The following is an 18111-nucleotide window of genomic DNA, read 5'->3' as shown; positions in this document are numbered from 1 at the left end:
TTCACGATATTTAGTTCATGTATCATATTTCAGACTTAGTTATGTTCTCATGTTTCCATTTATGCATATTCAGTAAATTATCTAAGGTACATCAATATTATCGGCTTAAGGTAACAGTCATCCTTAGATTATCTTAGTTCCATGTTTAGTTATGGTTATAAATTGGTACCCAGTACCATTGCATAATCAGTCATGCATTCACAAATCAGTTCAGTCTAGTACTCATGCATCAGGTATGCATATTGAGTATGAAAACATAGCTTATCACTAATTTAACTCATGTATTCCATGTATCAGATATGTATGTTCAATGTATAAACTCAGTCCATTAGTATTACTCAGCATAATCAGTGTCATTCGAGGATGAATGTTCCCAAGAGGGAGGTATTGTAAGAACCCAAGAAATTCTAAACTTAACTCAGTCCGTTAACGCTTGGAAAGAGGTCCCAAACTTAGAAATCTCAGCTAAGTATTTACGCTTAGAAGTATTTTAGCCTTCGTAAATTGGTGATCCGATTCCACGACCCTTATGACCTAAAATATTATTTGTTTCATTAATTCATGATCAGCAATGTCAGTTGGTTACTTTGGGTGAGTTTTGGATTTTTTCAGAACTTGTTTGAACTATGTTTAGTTGACCAAAATAGTGGGTCAATGTGATCTTGATGCATCATATCGACAGATAATTTTCCCCATCTTTCAGTGTAATTCAAGTGAACCAATACGAACTTGACAAGATGTGTTAGCCATCGCATCGATGATTGGTATCAGAGCCTAAGCTTAATTAGAGTCCTAGGAAGTCTAAAAGTCATATCTAGTTGAGTTTGGTGCATGGGTGCGTAGAGCGTCACACTTATGAACAAGAGGCTATAAGGCATTTTAGGAAAAGTTTCCATTGTTTCAATATTTATATTGTATGTGTGAGTATGAGCTCAAGTTAAAAACTTAGTCTAATCTATTCTTTCTTTTGTTTATAGAATATACCTCCCAAAAAGAACAATAAAATAAGAATAGGAAACCAGTCTGCACCTTAGCCTATTTAAATAGATCCTATGGACTAGCATGTCTTTTATGTAGAATTCAGAGCTACATTCAATACTCTATCCAATTTCATAGCAGCTCAGAATGATGGCCAGCTGTTGTTCAGGCCAACCAAGTGGCCTATACTACTGCAGCTAGTATTTGGAACTTCACCTGAATGAATTCTCTCCTATTCTCAGGATCTAAGTTAGAAGAATATCCATATGAGTTCTTCGATTAGCTTTAAAAAGTCATAGATATTAGGAGAGTGAAATCCAGTGAGAGTGCTGAGTTAGCTTCCTATCAGCTAGAAGATGTAGACCATACGTGGTTTAAGCAGTGGAAAGTAGACAGGGTCACAGATTCAGAGCCCATAAAGTGGGAAGATTTGGCTACTGCTTTTCTAGATAGATTCTTTCCCTTAAAGCTGAGAGAACCTAAGGTGTTAGAGTTCATCAATCTCAAAAAAGGTAACATGAGCATGAAAGATTATCCCTTCATGTTTACTCAGTTATCTAGGTATACTCCCCATGTAGTAACAGACAGTAGGTCCAGAATGAGCAAGTTAGTATCTAGGGTGTCATATAGTATGGTTAAGGAATGTAGAACTGTGATGTTAATTAAGGAGATGAACATATCTAGTCTCATGGATCATGCTCAGTAGATAGAAGAGGCTAAGAATAAGAAGAGAGAGAGGGAAAATAAGGGAGCTAGAACAGGTAGCTTTAATTTCACTCAGCCTAAGTTAGAAGGTGGTAACCATTCTGAGTTCTGCCATAAATCTTAAGTTCTAGCTCCATCTTCAGCTAGTACGCTAATACCAAAGTTGAGGAATAATAGTTAAGATAGGACACCAGGATCTCAAAATAGGTAGTGTAATCAGTGGTCGTACCTATCCACCTTACGGGAAATTTGGTAAGAATCATAAGGGCGTATGTAGGGCTACCAGTGATGTATGTTTCGAATGTGGAAACCCAGGCCATATATTTAGAGATTTTCTTCAGTCAAGATGACAAGGTCAGTAAATAATCCTTTAGCTCAGTCCAACAGCCCGAATCAGCAGGGTGCCACTTCCATTGCCACTAGTGTGCAGTGCCCAAATAGTCTTTATGCATTTCAGTCCATATAGGATTAGAAAAATTCCCCCGATGTGGTCACTGGTATGTTAAAGATCTTCCATTTATATGTTTAGGCCTTATTACATCAAGGAGATTCTTTGTCTTTGGTAACTCATTACATAGAAGTCAAATTTAAAGTCATACTAGAAATCTTAACAAAACCTTTTTTAGTGCCTACCCAAGTAGGTAAATCTATTCCATCCAGACGAGTGTACAAAAATTCCTTAGTTACAGTATTTTAGAAAATCCCTTTAGTTGATTTCAGTAATAGAGTTATTCCGTTCCAGTTCCCTGATGGTCCAATCATTGAATGAAGGGGTAGTACCTCAATTTCATTTGATTTAAGCTTGAATTTTTTTCATTGAACTATTAGGAAGAAGAACTGGAAACTCAGTAGAATTTTATAGAAAGAGTGTTAAGATAATACTCCAGCATGAGTTAGTCCATTAAGCCAATAATTAAACTTAGCAGTCAGGCGGATAAGTTCGTATGGTTTCCTATTTTTCCACCCAGTCATCCAATTAGATATCTTATGGATATGAAGGTTCCAAAATAGAGCATTCTGGTTGTTACAAGCTCAATTCAGTTCATGTATCATGCCTCCATTTTAGATCCTAGATATTCAGTCATGATTCAGTTCATAGGTTCCCCATGCATCATCTCCTCTTTTCCTTAGTATCTCAGCCAAGTCAATATTCTTTAGGGGACATAATGTCCAAATGTGGAGATGCACTATAACCCCCGAGCTTTTATGTCCTAACCCTTCTAGTTTCTTATCACGTAACAAGGTCCAGTTGGAGTAATGAATACTCATAAGTTGACTCTCTGATTCAAATCTCATCTGTAAGACCATTCCCATGCCATGACATGTATCCAAGGAACCAGTTCAATTAACAATATTCAGTTCATGTATCATATTTTAGACTCAGTTATTTTCTTATGTTCCTGTTCATGCATGTTTAATAAATGATCTAAGGTTCATCAGTATTCTCAGCTTAAGGTAACAGTCTTCCTTAGATTGGCTTAGTTCCATATTCAGTTATAGTTATAAACTTGGTATCCATGATCGTTGCTTATTCAGTTATTCATTCATGAATCAGTTCAATCATGTACTGATGTAGTAGATATGCACATTTAGTATGAAAACTCAGCTTATCAGTACTTTTAATCATGTATTTCATGCATCAGATATGCGTGTTCAGTGTATAAACTCAGTCTATCAGTGTTTCTCAGCATAATCAGTCTAATTCAAGGATGAATGTTCTCAAAGGGGAGCTATTGTAATACCCAGCAAAATTCTAATCTTAACTTAGTCCATTAAAATTTGAAAAAGAGGTTCCAAACATAGAAATTTTAACTAAGTGTTTATATTTATATCTATATTAGCCTTCGTAAGTTGGCAATCCTATTTAAAAATTGTTATGACCTTAAAATATCAATTTTTAGGTTGATTCATGATCAGGAATGTCAGTAGGTCACTTTGGGTGATTTTGGATTTTTCAAACCTCTTTTGACGCTTTTTCCAATGACTAAAATAGTAGGTCAACGTGATCTCAATGTGTCGCATCACCCATCGCATAGATAAATAATTTTCCCCAGCTTTCAGTGCAATTCTAGTGAATCAACATGAACTTGATGAGGTACATTGGTTATCATGATGCATCGAGTTTTCATTGTTTCACTGGAATTGTACTAAAAGATAGGGGAAAACTATCTATCAACATGATGAATGATGTGATGCATTAAGATCGCATTGACACACTATTTTGATCACCTAAACATGGTTCAAATAAGGTCTAAAAAATCCAAAACTTACCCAAAGTAACCTGCTGATATTCCTAATCATGAATCAACCTAAAAATCGATATTTTAAGGTTATAAGGGCCATGAAAAAGGATCGCCAACTTATGAATGCTAAAATACTTCTAAGTATACACACTTTGCTGAAATTTCTAAGTCAGGGACCGCTTTTTCAAACTTTAATAGACTTAATTAAAATTAGAATTTTCTTGGGTCTTACAATTCCTAAGATTTTCACTCACTACCTAATTTATGATTCTCTTTATGAGTCGTAAGGTGTTATTATAGGTCATGCACCTAAGTCGTAGGATAACCATTGAATATTTCGCATGTTTCTAACTTTTATATGACTTGACTTAATGAAATGTAAAGACTCATTAGGAGCCATAGTATTCCAAATGTAGGGTGACCAATATGTTTTTTGAACTCTCTGACCAATGTACGAATAGGATCTAATGAGTTGTATAGAATCTTTACGAGTCGTATAGTCCCTTTCATAGCCAAACTATTGTGGTATCCCTTTTGTTTCTATTGTGTCCATGATTTCTCTACACGAGTCATAACGTGTCTATACGAGTCATATGACTCTATCATAGTCAAAGCAGTGTCGGTGCCCCATCCTTCTGCTCAGACTAAGATTTATGCTAACGAGTCATAGTGTGTCCTAACGAGTTGTAGGGTGACCCATAATCATTGGCGATAACTTTTTAGTTTTTAATTAGGGGCACTTTGGACATTTCCCCTTTCCCAATACTAACACATGACTTATAATCCTATTAGAGACCTTATTATCTTTCATAACAGAATCAAAACAACTCTCAAAATTCTCTCAAATCCTCTTAAGTAAAAATACTTAGGGTTTCTTAAGGTTGGAAACTAGATCATCTAATGGTAAAATTCTCTCAATAATTATGATACGTTCAAGCATGTAACTCTACCCTTACACTTCATTTCATCAAAGCACGTGCATTAAATTATTAGTGATATGTAATTGAATGTTGGTATTGGCATGGCTTGAGGGTTTTTTCATGGTTTGTCTTAAATTATTTTTCCATGATTATTATGAATTCTTCATACTTAAAATTAAATGTTCTTAAAGTAATTGGGTGAATGGGTGTGGGAGTTGGAAGAGGGTCGAGGAATTCCCATAATTCAATAATCTAGGTGATGAAATTGGCTTGGAAATTATGTTCCCTCAACACATTTGTGAAATTGAATTTAAAATATGGATTTGTCCCATGGTTTTACTTCCTTATCCATACTATTACATTGTATTAATGGTTAAAATGTTAAACATAGAGTTTAAAGGAATTATTGGCTATGTTTTGACTAAAATTAAAACCTGAGGGGTTGAGGTATTCCCTTGAGTGAATTTTATAAACTAAAAGGGGTTGAGGCATTCCCTAAACTTAATTTAATAAATAAAATGGGTTGTAGCATTTCCCCAAAGATGATAGAATATAATAAAAATGGCATAAGTGTAAGCTTTTAAGCAAAAGGGTATAACGATACCTGTAGTGTGCTTTAATGTGTCATTCGATGGTTAAATGAATGAAATATGTGAAACTTATTTTAGTATAGGCTTAAAGAGGATTTTGTAGCTAAACCATAAAGGTGGATATCCCGAGGAGACTGATACTTGAAACTCATATTTGTCAGTGTGAGGGTTGGTCTTCATGATTGTGTGTATATATCACAATTTATATATATTTATCTTGGATTGACATGGGGTTGGTAAATTCCCTGGTCTTCCTTAATACCCTCGGTTCTTGCGGCTAACATGCAATAAGGACTTTTTAGAAGGGCAATATGAACCTATATATTCCATGGGAGCCTTTTTATGTTGCTTAAGCTATACAATCCAGACAAATATTTTAAAGTCTATCCAAGGCCTTGTTCCTTATCCCTGCATGTTATATTTATGTATATGTATATACATATAATTATAGGCATTTATTTTTGATGATTTAAAATTGTTGATCATGGTATTATTTAATACTTTATCCCTAAGTTACATGCTAATGCTCAACCCGCTAACCATTTCTAGACACTGTATCCCCACGTGATGCAGACAAAAGAGATACTTCTACTTTTCCTATGTAGTGATAGGATTTTAGGGTGTTAGTACTTAGCTTGAAATAGTGAGCATCTATTCTCTGAAAGATCTTCATTTCATGGTTTAGCTATTCTCTTATGTCCTAGACTACTCATTTGGTTTCTTTAGGTATTGTCGGGGGTATGTATCCACTTATATATTATATTTGATTTTGTCCTTGATGTATGTGGATTACTGTGGATTAGGTATTATTTTTGATGTTCTTAGACTTTATTGAGATTACACTTATACTATTTTGTGTGTTAAGAATTCATCCGCTACTAGCTATATTTTGTTATGTTTGTCTAGGAAAATGGAGTGGTCTCCGGTCCTCGGTGGACTTGAGATACCCATCACGTCTAGACCCTAGTTTAGGTCATGACAAGTTTGTATTAGATCCTAGGTTTGGTTTCATTGGTTATCCACAAAGTCGTGTCTAGTAGAGTCACTTATATGGGGGTGTAGCATACCACACATATAAGAAAGAGGTTACGAGGTAATTAGTAATGTTTTCCTTTATTATCTTTTATTTTTGGGATATAGAGTCTAAGGTGTTGATAACTCTCTAACTTTCAGTTAATCGCATTTTAGTTCATGCTTCCTCAAACATTTATTAATCATAGAGGCCCTTCTAACCAGCTTAATGGCAATAAAGATGAAATACATCCTATTTATGGGGTATAGACTCGGTATAGTCCCCCCCTATCCTTCTCCAGCTGGTGACACTCATGCTTAATCACCTCAATGAGATATTTCTAATGTCGATTTCACCATTCTATTCATCTGTTATCCAAGATAGTGCCCTCTCTATCATGCCAGTCTGGTATCATTAGTAGGAGAAGGACTTAGGAAAAAGCGAGAAATAGACAAAGTGATAGGAGAAAATATTTAGAGCAGGGTACGGGTTAGAAAGATGTTGGTAGAAATTGTAGGTAGTGCCATAAGAAGAAAAATTTCGGGATTCCCTATGCAGCTGTTAGTGTTTCTTATCCTAAGTCTTCTGGTGATCATTGCTTTTGGGTCAGTAGTGGGTTTGAGGCATAGGGGGATTAATTTTAAGCTAGTGGAGCCCATTCTTCAGCACACCCTATCCTCTTTATTAGTTTTATGGTCAGTTGCATTATGGACAGTGTGATGAAAGGAGGTATCGGTATTATAGGTGTGGTCAGCTTAGCACATGCAGTGGGTGTGGCCTTCAAGAGTCTTGACTGGAGCTAATAGGGTTATGATTTCTACTTCTTCAACCCTATCACCAAAGGGAGAAATTTCTATTATCCGCATTGGTCAAAATTGTGTTTACACTTTTGCCACCTGTTAGGAATTGAGGCATCTCATGATATTATCACTGGTACGTTCTATCGCTAATCTAGTGATTTATATTGTCTGCATGATCTAGAGTCCACTCTTTTTTATGTAACCTCATATGTGGTTGTTCATTTTGGTTTTGACGAGCATGTTTATGATCTTTTTTTATATCTACTCCACTAGGTGATTTTGTTGTGGCTAGAAGTGTCTATATGGGCTATGTTGTATTTATTTGTTGTTGGGAGACCTTGGTGGATTTGATAGAGTTGGATATTCTAGATTTTGATGTTATCTATGAAATGGATTGTCTCTATTCGTGTTATGCCTTTCTTGATTGTCAGACTCGCAGGGTAGGTTTCTAATTACCTAATACACCCATGATTGAGTGGGAAGGTAATTACCTAATGCCTAAGGAAAGTTTCATATCATATCTTAGAGCGCGAAAATTGATTTCCAAGAGGTATCTTTATCATTTAGTCCTGGTTAAAGATTATAAATTGGAGGGTCCTTCTTAATAATCCATTCCCGTGGTTAATGAATTTCTCGATGTCTCCCCTAATAAACTTCTTATTGTTCCTCCCAGTTGTGAAATCGATTTTGGGATTGATCTTCTTCTAGATACTCATCCTATCTCTATCCCTCCATATAGAATGGATCTAGCTTGGTTGAAAGAACTTAAGGAGTAGTTCAAAAATCTTCTTGATAAGGGTTTTATCTATTCTAGTATGTCTTCATGGGATGCCTCTATGATTCTATGCTTCGGTATGTGAGGAAGATAGGTTCCTTCAGATGTGTATGGACTATCGGTAGTTGAATAGGGTTATTATGAAGAAAAATGTATTGATGGACCATAGCTAAGTCAAATAAGGAATTTAGGGTGACCTCTTTATATAATGGATTAGCATAGTACGAGGAATTCTTTGTTAATGGTGCACGATTTTTACCAGACACTAAGTTTGAGTTCTAGGTGTCGATTATGGTGATAAAAGTATATCCCAAAGAGAGTAATGACAAAGTCATGAGAGTGAATTAGTAAGTTTAATTTGATGTGTAAAGGAGATTAGGTTTATAACTTGCGAAATAGAAGAGTAGGTAATTGTGAGATATATCGGAGGTCTATTATTGAGATGCTTAATTGGAGCTAAGTCATTAGGTGGAGAAAAAAATTTAAGTTTATAAGGGTATGTTAGACCCCTGGTAGCATCTTGTTAGATGAGATATTTAGTATGCAGGTGCCAAGTGCACCTAGTTCATGTTTTTGAACATTATAGTATGGATAAGTCTAGGGAGTTTTATATAGTTCATTTTAGAACTGAAAAGAGCAGAACATAGATAGAAAATGTGAGCCATTGGTGATGTTTTTAGAATTGTGTTAAGTTGTGAGGTTATGAAATTAGAGGTTTGATGTTAGTATACAAATGAGTGGAAAAAAGTGTGCATGCATATACTCGTGGGCAGGTGCCTCACAGGGTGATAGCTTTAGCTACAAAGGCTAGTAAAATTTAAGGTTAGTATACCTGATGGGTAGTGTCTTCATACTATAGATTTCCTGGGGAAATGGTGAACTAAGGTTGATCTTAAATTTTCTGACGGTGTTGAGTTTCAAGAAAGAGTCATGATTAATCTACTCTCTTTCTAGAAAATTCCTCCTACTTTAATTTAAGATGGCATTCTACCAATGTTGTACTATACAGATTGTTCCTATGCCGAAGGTCAAAGTTTGCTATGCAACCTTTGTCCATTCTCCCACCCCTGAACTAGAAGTAATAATGATTCTTAAAAATACAAGATTCCCAATATTCAAAGATCTAGGGTATGACACTCGTGTTTCTCACTATGCCCAACCAAAGGAACTAATTCTATGTTATGTTTGTGCAGAGATGAACCTGTATTCATGAACTAGGTATTCTATATGATGTATTGTATGCCTATTATTTCGTCTCTTATTTCATGGGTCTCGCTTTAAATAGTATGACTGATTAGAGCCATAATTAAGAAGTAACCCTCACATCCTTGATGCTTGTACTTTCATTATGTAGTGACCCTCCTTTTTGTAGTATGGTAGTGGCTATGAATGTGTTGTAAACCTTTTTGATAGTGATAAAAGTTGGGAAATCCATGAAGTGGGTATAGGAAAGATAGGGGTGGATGTTGTGATTACGAGATACAAACCGTGGTGATATGTGGCTAGAACTTTCAGATTTAATACCTAAGATAGTTTGGTTATAGTGATAAAATAGAGTGTTATTATAGGAGGGGTGTGAAGCAGGCTTCCAGAGTTTATGCTAACACCTTATGATCTGAGTTAGGCCTTGATATGTAATAAATATGCATTTATACTCTAGCCCTTTTAGTTATGTGGTTCGTAGGGGGAATTAGGAAATTGAAATGTTGGAGTATTTTGTGCATAGATAAAAACTTTGGTGGAGAAGTTTGGTCATATTTAGGGGTTAATAGATGTTTTACCTGGGGTGGAAGAAGCCACTTGGGGAATAGGAGAGGACCTAATCTCCAAATGTCCATTCTTGTTTCCCGCTTTGGGTAATCGTGTTTAAGGTATGTGTTTTTTTTATATCTTTGTTGTCTGACTTCATTAAAGAAAAGTGTGGTTGTGTTCTATGTTAAATCGAGAAAATGGATTCCTTGACTCATCATTCAGGGACGAATGATCCTGGACGGGGGGAAAGAATGTAACACCCCAGATTTTGGTCCTTGGAAAATTTCTGAGCTTTGCACTCATTGCCCAATCTATGACTCACCTTATGCATCATAAGGTGTCATTACAGGTCATGTGACCCAAGTCATAGGGTGACCAGTTAAGTTTTCCCTTGTTTCTTCCTTGGATATGACTTGACTTAATGAAATGTACACTCATTATGAGTCATAGTCTTCCAATTGTAGGGTGACCAGTGTGCTTCCCAACCTCTCTGACCCAAATATGACGAGGATGTAATAAGTCATATGGACTTTTTACGAGTCTTATAGTCCCTTTCTTAGCCAAACTAGTGTGGTAGGTCCTTTGTTTCTATAGTGACCTCAACTGCTCTACACGAGTCAGAACGTGTCCATACGAGTTGTATGACTCTAATCATTAGTTTAGATGTCCCATCCTTCTTGTTAGACTACAATCATCATGATGAGTCATAATGTGTCCTTATGAGTCATACGATGACCGGTAGTCACTAGCAAAATCTTTTTAGCTTTTAATTAGGGGCACTTACGATATTTCCCTTTTCCACAATAATAACCCATGAGTTAAAACCCCATTGGAGACCCCATTATCATCCATAACACAATCCAAACAACTCTTAAAACTCTCTTAAATTCTCTCAAGAGAAAACACTTAGGGTTTCTCAAGGTTGGCAACCAGAGCTTCCAAGAGTGGAATTCCTTCCATAATCTTTATACTTATAGGCATGTGACTCTACCTTTGAACTTATTTTCATCAAAGCATGTGTATTAAATGATTATTGATGTAAAATTGAATGTGGGTTTTGACACGGATTGAGGTTTTTGTCATGGTTAAGTGTTAAATTGTTTTCTCGTGATTATTATGAATTATTCATGCTTTGAATTGAATTTTTTGAACTAATGGGGTGCATAGGTGTGGGAATTGGAATGGGGTCGAGGAATTCCCCCAATTTGATGATCTTGGTATAGAAATTGGTTTGGAAATTATGCTCTCTCAAACCATTTGTATAAATTCTTCTAAGGTTAAACATGGATTTTTAAGGAATTGTTGGAGATGTTTTGACTTAGATTTAAAACCTACGAGGTTGAGGCATTCCCCCAAATGGATTTGATAAACTAAAAGTGGTAGGAGCATTCCCCAAACTTGATTTAATAAACTAAGGGGATCATGGCTTTCCCCCAAGATGATAGAAAATAATTAAAATGGCATAAGTTTAAGCTTGCAAGCTTAAGGTTATGACGATACCTTTGGTATGCCTTAATGTCTCATTCCATGGTTAAATATATGGGCTATATGAAACTTGTTTTAGCATTGGCTTAATGGGGGTTGTATAGCCAAACTATAAAGGTAGATGTCCCAGGGGGGACTGATACTAGAAACTCACGTTTGTTAGTATGAGGGTTGGTCTTGATTACCGTGTGCAATGTCATCCTTTATATATATATTTGTATCGTAGATTGACATGGCTTTCGGGCATTCCCTGGTCTTCCTTAATACCTCTAGTGCATGCAGCTAACACGTTCCGGGGGCCTTTTTGTATGGAAAGATGAGCCCATATAGCTCATGGGTTCCTTTTTATGACAATTGAACCACACAGTCCAAATTAATGTCTTAAAGTTCGTATTAAGCCTGGTACACTATCTCTGTATGTTATATGTATGTATACGTATATTCATGCAATTTTGTGTATTGTTTTTTGATGATTTCAAATTGTTGATCATGGTATTATTTTATCTTTTATCTCTTATTTACATGCCAGAACTAAACCTGTTAACCGTCTCCAAATGTTGTATCCCCACGCAATGCAGGCACCAAAGATACTTCTAATTTTCTATGCAGTGATAGGATTTTGGGGTGTCAACAGTTAGCTTGAAGTAGTGATCTTCTATTCTCTGAAAGAGCTTCATTTCATAGTTTTGCTAATCTCTTATGTCCTAGACTACTCATATTGTTTCTTTGGCTAGTATTGTTGGCATGTCCCAACTTAGACACTAAATTCGGTTTTTTCGTAGAGGCTTTGTGGATTAATGTGGACTGGGTATTGTTGTTGATATTCTTAGACTCCTTTGAGCTTACATTCATTCTATCATGCTATATGTTCAGAATTCATCCGTTACTAGTTGTATCGTGTTCTATTTGGCTAGGAAAAGAGGATGGTATACAGTCCTCGGTGGACTTGAGATACCCGTCACAGCCAGGCCATGGTTTCAGTCGTGATACATGCTAAACAAACCAAACTCCAAATATCTATAGGAGAAGTAGGCCTATCCCAATCACGAATCGCTGCAATCTTGGGGGGATCAACCATAATACTATACTTCATCAAAACTTAACCCAAGAATAAAACAAAATCCAACTAAAAATGACAGTTAGAGAATATAGAATACAACTTCTCATCCTTAAATCTCTGAATCAAAATCCACTAATGTTTCTCATGGTCAGCCTAACTATTGGAATAAACCGAGATATTATCTAAAAATACAATGACAACAGTGTCAAAATACAGTCAAAATGTCTTCTCTATCAACTCCATAAATGCAGTTGGGGCATTGGTCACCCCCAAGGACATGACCAAGAACTCATAATATCCATACCGAGTCTGAAAGGATATCTTTGTTATATCTGAAGATCTAATACTGAAATGGTGATACCCGTAACTTAAGTCAATCTTTTAAAACACTGAAGCACCATGAAATTGATTGAACAAATCATAAATATGCAGAAGATGATACTTATTATCAACTGTCACCAATTTTAATTGCCAATAATTAATACACATGCATAGACTCATCCATTTTTTTCATAAATAGGCTAGGCGCACCCCAAAGTAATACGCTAGGTCAGATAAATTCCTTATAGAATAAATCCTACAATCGATCCTTCAATTCGTTCAACTTTAATAGCAAAGCTAATATAATGATCCGAAGGAAAATAAGGACAAATCGTAGTGAAAACATCCACGAACTCATAGACAACATGAAAAGAATCCAAAGAAGGAGGTGAAACAACACTAGTATCACAAATGTGAGCCAAATTTGTCAAGAATTCTTTTAAAACCAAGCAATCACGTGACTCGAATGAAGTACACCCTTCTAAGATACCATTGGGACACCTGGTGAAGTTTTCATGATCTTAGCATAACAATCTAGGATATCATGATAAGGAAATAACCAATCAATACCCAATATAACATCAAAATCTTCCATATCAAGGATAATCAGATCTTCCTAAGTCTCATGTCATGCAGAGGTCAAAACGGATGATTGGTGCACACGATGCAACCCAAATGAGTCTCCAATAATTGTACATACATAGATAGGCATGTACAAAGGCCCATTAGAAGAATCAATCAAAAATAAAAATATGCAAACAATAGGCGAAAGTCAATCTCATATAAAATAGAATAAATATAGATCTAAAAAAATAGGACGATACCTGTAATAGAAACATCGAAAGCCTCTACCTATAGTCTAGCAGGTATAGCATAGCATTGTCCATGACCACCACCTGAATGAGTTACCACACGGCCACCATCAAGGGTACCACTACCTCTTCCTAGTGCAGCTCGAGTAGAACATCGACCTCACACGGCGGATAAAAAAGTAATTGTAAAATCACAATGGGGGCAATCTTTGGTCAATTGACCAACCTCATCACACACAAAGAAACCTCTAAAACCTAACTCAATTGGAGGAGGTACAACTGAGCTAGAATGGCCACCACCTGAACCTTCTTAAATAAAAGACCCACTACTAGAACCCTACAATGCTTCCTGTACTGGTCTACCATGATACCTATGAAAACCTCTAGAATCTCTACCTCAAGTAGTGTGACCTCTGAACTTGCTCTGATGACCTACCCTCTCGGTGCCTCCATGAGATGCTCAAAGAATAGACTCACTCATCTTAGCATGATCTACTTTACTCTGAAATTATGCCCCAAACACCAACATCTAAGTTGTACCAAGCTTAAGAGAAACATTATACCCCTTCACAAACTTCAAAATCTTCTCAAATTTAGTGGTAATTCTAGCACAAGAATATCTAGACAAGGCATAAAAGTGTGCCACATATTCCACAATAGTCATAGAGCATGCTTTAGGTGATAAAACTTATCTCTCATCTGATCACTTAGTCTGATAGGGACAAACCAATCAAAATTGCCTCAACAAACTGATGTCAAGTCATATCTAGCAAACCAAGATGTCTGCAACTAATAAGTGACCTCCACCAATCCCTGGCTACATTTCTAAATTGGTAGGTAGTGTAAGTAACCCCATGTGACTCAACCAAACCAAGGTTATAAAATTTGCATGAAAGTCAATAAAGAAATTAAAGCCATCCTTGTTTACAACACCACTGAACCTAGGAGTACCTAAATTAGTGAATCTTTAAAACCTCTTCTAATTCTCCCAATACATAATTGTACTCACAAAAATAGGAGGCATAGTAAATCTAGTTGGTGAGATCCAAACTGGGGAGGTAACACAGCCGAAGGCTAAATTACTGATCTTGAAATACTATACTCAAAAGCTAGCACAGAAGGAGGAATGATACTTAGGGTCTATGGAGTACCATATGCTAATGTTGGTACCACTAAAGGATCCATACTTAAAATCAGATAAACAACATAGGCAGGCTCTAGCACAAATAGAGTTATAATACTCAGAGATGGAGCAACACCAGGTGCACTCAAAGGAGGACCGTCTAGTTGGGTCAACAAGTGAATCAACATCCTCTCTAAGCTTGAGGTAGAAGAACTCTCTGGACTAGAGAAGGTCCTATTTCTCTAGAATGCTCTACTCGAGGCTCAGGAGAGAGTCCCCTCGTATTACCTCTTAATAGGGAATATCCTAGTCCTCGTCTACTACCGCAAATCAGTTTACAAATTGCTACTCTCCCACTAGACTAAGATCTCTCCTTGGATGCTAGCTATGTATCTCTAGCCTCATGGGATATAGTCCTCACCATCTGTATAGAAAAGAGTAAAATATGACTTAGAACACTAGGTATAAAATATTCACACGATATATAAGAAAGTAAGGGAAGATTTTTAAAGATATCTTATAAACTCTCTAAATAGGTATAAACATCTAATTATCACTTCCTATACACCCTGTTCATACACTTATGAGACCAATGAAAACATGGCTGCTCTAATATCGATTTGGCAGAACCCAAAAACTAAGGGTGATTATGGCACTTGTCGCAGCAAGCCTTGACAAGTAAGCTTATCACAAAAATTGATATGAAAAGGGAAATTAATATCAAACCCAACGCAAAATTTCTAGAACGAAGTCTGTCACTACCCGATTTACGAGTCATGATGGAACCTACCAATTCTCACAAGTAAGTAAGCCAATACCATAACTCAAAGCTAAATCAATAAGTTAATTCAATAAAGAAGACCAACATAGGCAAAATTTCAATAACATAAATTGTAAACATAAGGGTTCTACATAGAATAAATAGTCATACAAGATACAAATCACAAAACCTGGTAGACTTAGTACAAAAGCACCTAATAGTATCAATACTCTTCCAAGTGTTGAATTTTTGATATATTTTTCTTGAATACTTAAGACTTAATATAAGAGATAGAAGAAAACTGGGTGACTCAAACTCCAAGAGCTCAACCTATCTCTAAAAATTAATCATCGCATGAACATCGATAAATTTTGAAAACTAATACTCAGATCTGCACCAAAAAAGTATGAAAGTGTAGAATGAATATCAACATAATAGGTACTCAGTGGGAATCATTGGCTGACTGAGCTAAATCATGATATAATAATGATAATGTGCAAGATAATCATATCTAAGCCAAGGTAAAATATCAAACCTGAATCATATCCATCATCACTGTGTATAATAAGTAAGTAAATCGAAATAACAATGTAACATAAGGCATCAACAAATGCCAATATTGTTGAACATAACAAGCATTAAATATCGAAATAATAATATAACATAAGGCATCAACACATACAAATATTGTCATGCATATCAAGTTTTAAATATAAGAATAACAATATAACATAAGGCATCAAAGCATGCAAATTTTGTTGTGCATAAGAACTAAATGCTTCGGGATCATAAAGTAACACAAGTGCAATCACAAGCAAATACAAATAAAAAGTTGGTACCCTGCACCAACTAGTCCATAAAGTAAAGAATTCATAACATCGTCCTATACCACCAAAAAACACACCCAAGAGAAACATATAGGAATCCACTCAACACTATATCTACACTTCCTCATTTTTCCATAGTTTTCCACAATTTCCGTTAATCGACCATTTGCCAACACTTATAACCATAATTGAATAACACATACCAATATCTCATAACCATAATCATAACATCGTATAAGAAATTATATTATCAATACACCCTATTCACTTATTATTAACTTACCAACTCTTATTACTAAACCATATACTTTCTAAGCATCAAAAGTTCTTGAATTATTATCTATCCTTATTCATCAAACTATCATCTTTATGAGTCAACAACTAGTCATTATTCACTAACTAGCCAATATCTAGCATCTTACCAAGATTCAGCACTAGACCACATTCAATAATTAACCAATATTTATTCCTAGCCAACATAATCCCACTAGTCACTATTCTTCACTAAGGTTCGCAAATCACCTTTTATTCACTATTCATCCATCAACTAACATCTTGTATTAACTAGCATAACTAATCCACAAATCCTCATCTAACAACTAATAAACATCATTGACTTAGTCATCAATAGAAACTAATCATCACCAATGCTAAACCCATTATCATTAACATCTATAATAAAATAATCATCAATTAATATCCATCAATTCCACTAGTCCACTTTATCACTAAGGTTCGCTAATCCATTAGTCCCTATTAGCCACATACGCAATATCCACCCCTAAGCATCTTTCAACCATAAATCAACAACTATAGAACTTTTATGCCTTATTCACTAGAATACTACATCCGACATCTCTAATCTTAACATTATACCTAACTATACAAGAGCATAAATAAATATATCATTGACATACATAGGGTCTAGCTAGACTCAAACCGGTAGATATGCACATAGGAACATCAATAATCATCCTCCGGCCTTGCCGAGTATCATTATATCATCATAACATCCTCCGGCCTTGAGGGGTATCATCATATCATTAAATCATCATTCGGCCTTGTCAAGTATCAACATATCCTCCAGTCGCAACGAGTATCATCATATCATCATGATATCCTCTGGCCTTTCCAAGTATGAAAATATCATCACCATATCCTCCGGCCTTGCCGGGTATCAATATGTCATCACAATATCCTTCAACCTTGTAGGATATCATCATATCATAACAATATCCTCTGATCATGCCAGGTATCAACATATCATCATAGTTGCCTTCGACCTTGCCAAGTATCAATATATAATCATTATGTTATTCGGCCTTGCCGAGCATCAATATATCATAACCATATAATGACAATATATAAATTTATATCATTAATAAACAACAAGCCCCATAATGATAATGTAACTTACAAACCACACAAGGGCTAAAGTAAATGATAAGCCTCACGAGGGCTAAAGAAAATGACAAGCCCCACGAGGGCTAAAGTAAATAAATATAAAGGAGAAGATAAGAAGAGCATACCTCCATAATCCAATGTTCATCCTTAATGTCACTTTATCAATAGACATGAATAATATAAACTACCATTGTGTTTTCCCTAAAACTTATATCATTAACACCAACATCTTCCTCCATCCCATACTAGAGAGATGGGTATATAGATATGTATTATAAGTGGCAAAAGCATTGACATAATTAGTCCTATGATGAGAAATCATAAGTACAAGAATAATTTGTAGAATATCTTTACATATAGTCAATAAACATGCCTTTTGGTATAATAAACATTATCATTTCCAATATTGACAATAAGAAAGATTTAAATATGATTATTGGCATAATTACTAAGCATTGGAATAACATGGTCAATAACATAGTCAATGGCCCGAATGCTAGTCTAATCAGCGGCTTAATCAATGATATAGATATGGGATAAACAA

The sequence above is a fragment of the Capsicum annuum genome, chromosome 8 (assembly GCF_002878395.1).
Source record: "Capsicum annuum cultivar UCD-10X-F1 chromosome 8, UCD10Xv1.1, whole genome shotgun sequence".
NCBI classification, from domain to species: domain Eukaryota; kingdom Viridiplantae; phylum Streptophyta; class Magnoliopsida; order Solanales; family Solanaceae; genus Capsicum; species Capsicum annuum.
The sequence above is the reverse complement of the archived record's forward strand: the minus strand, read 5'-3'. Positions refer to the sequence as shown.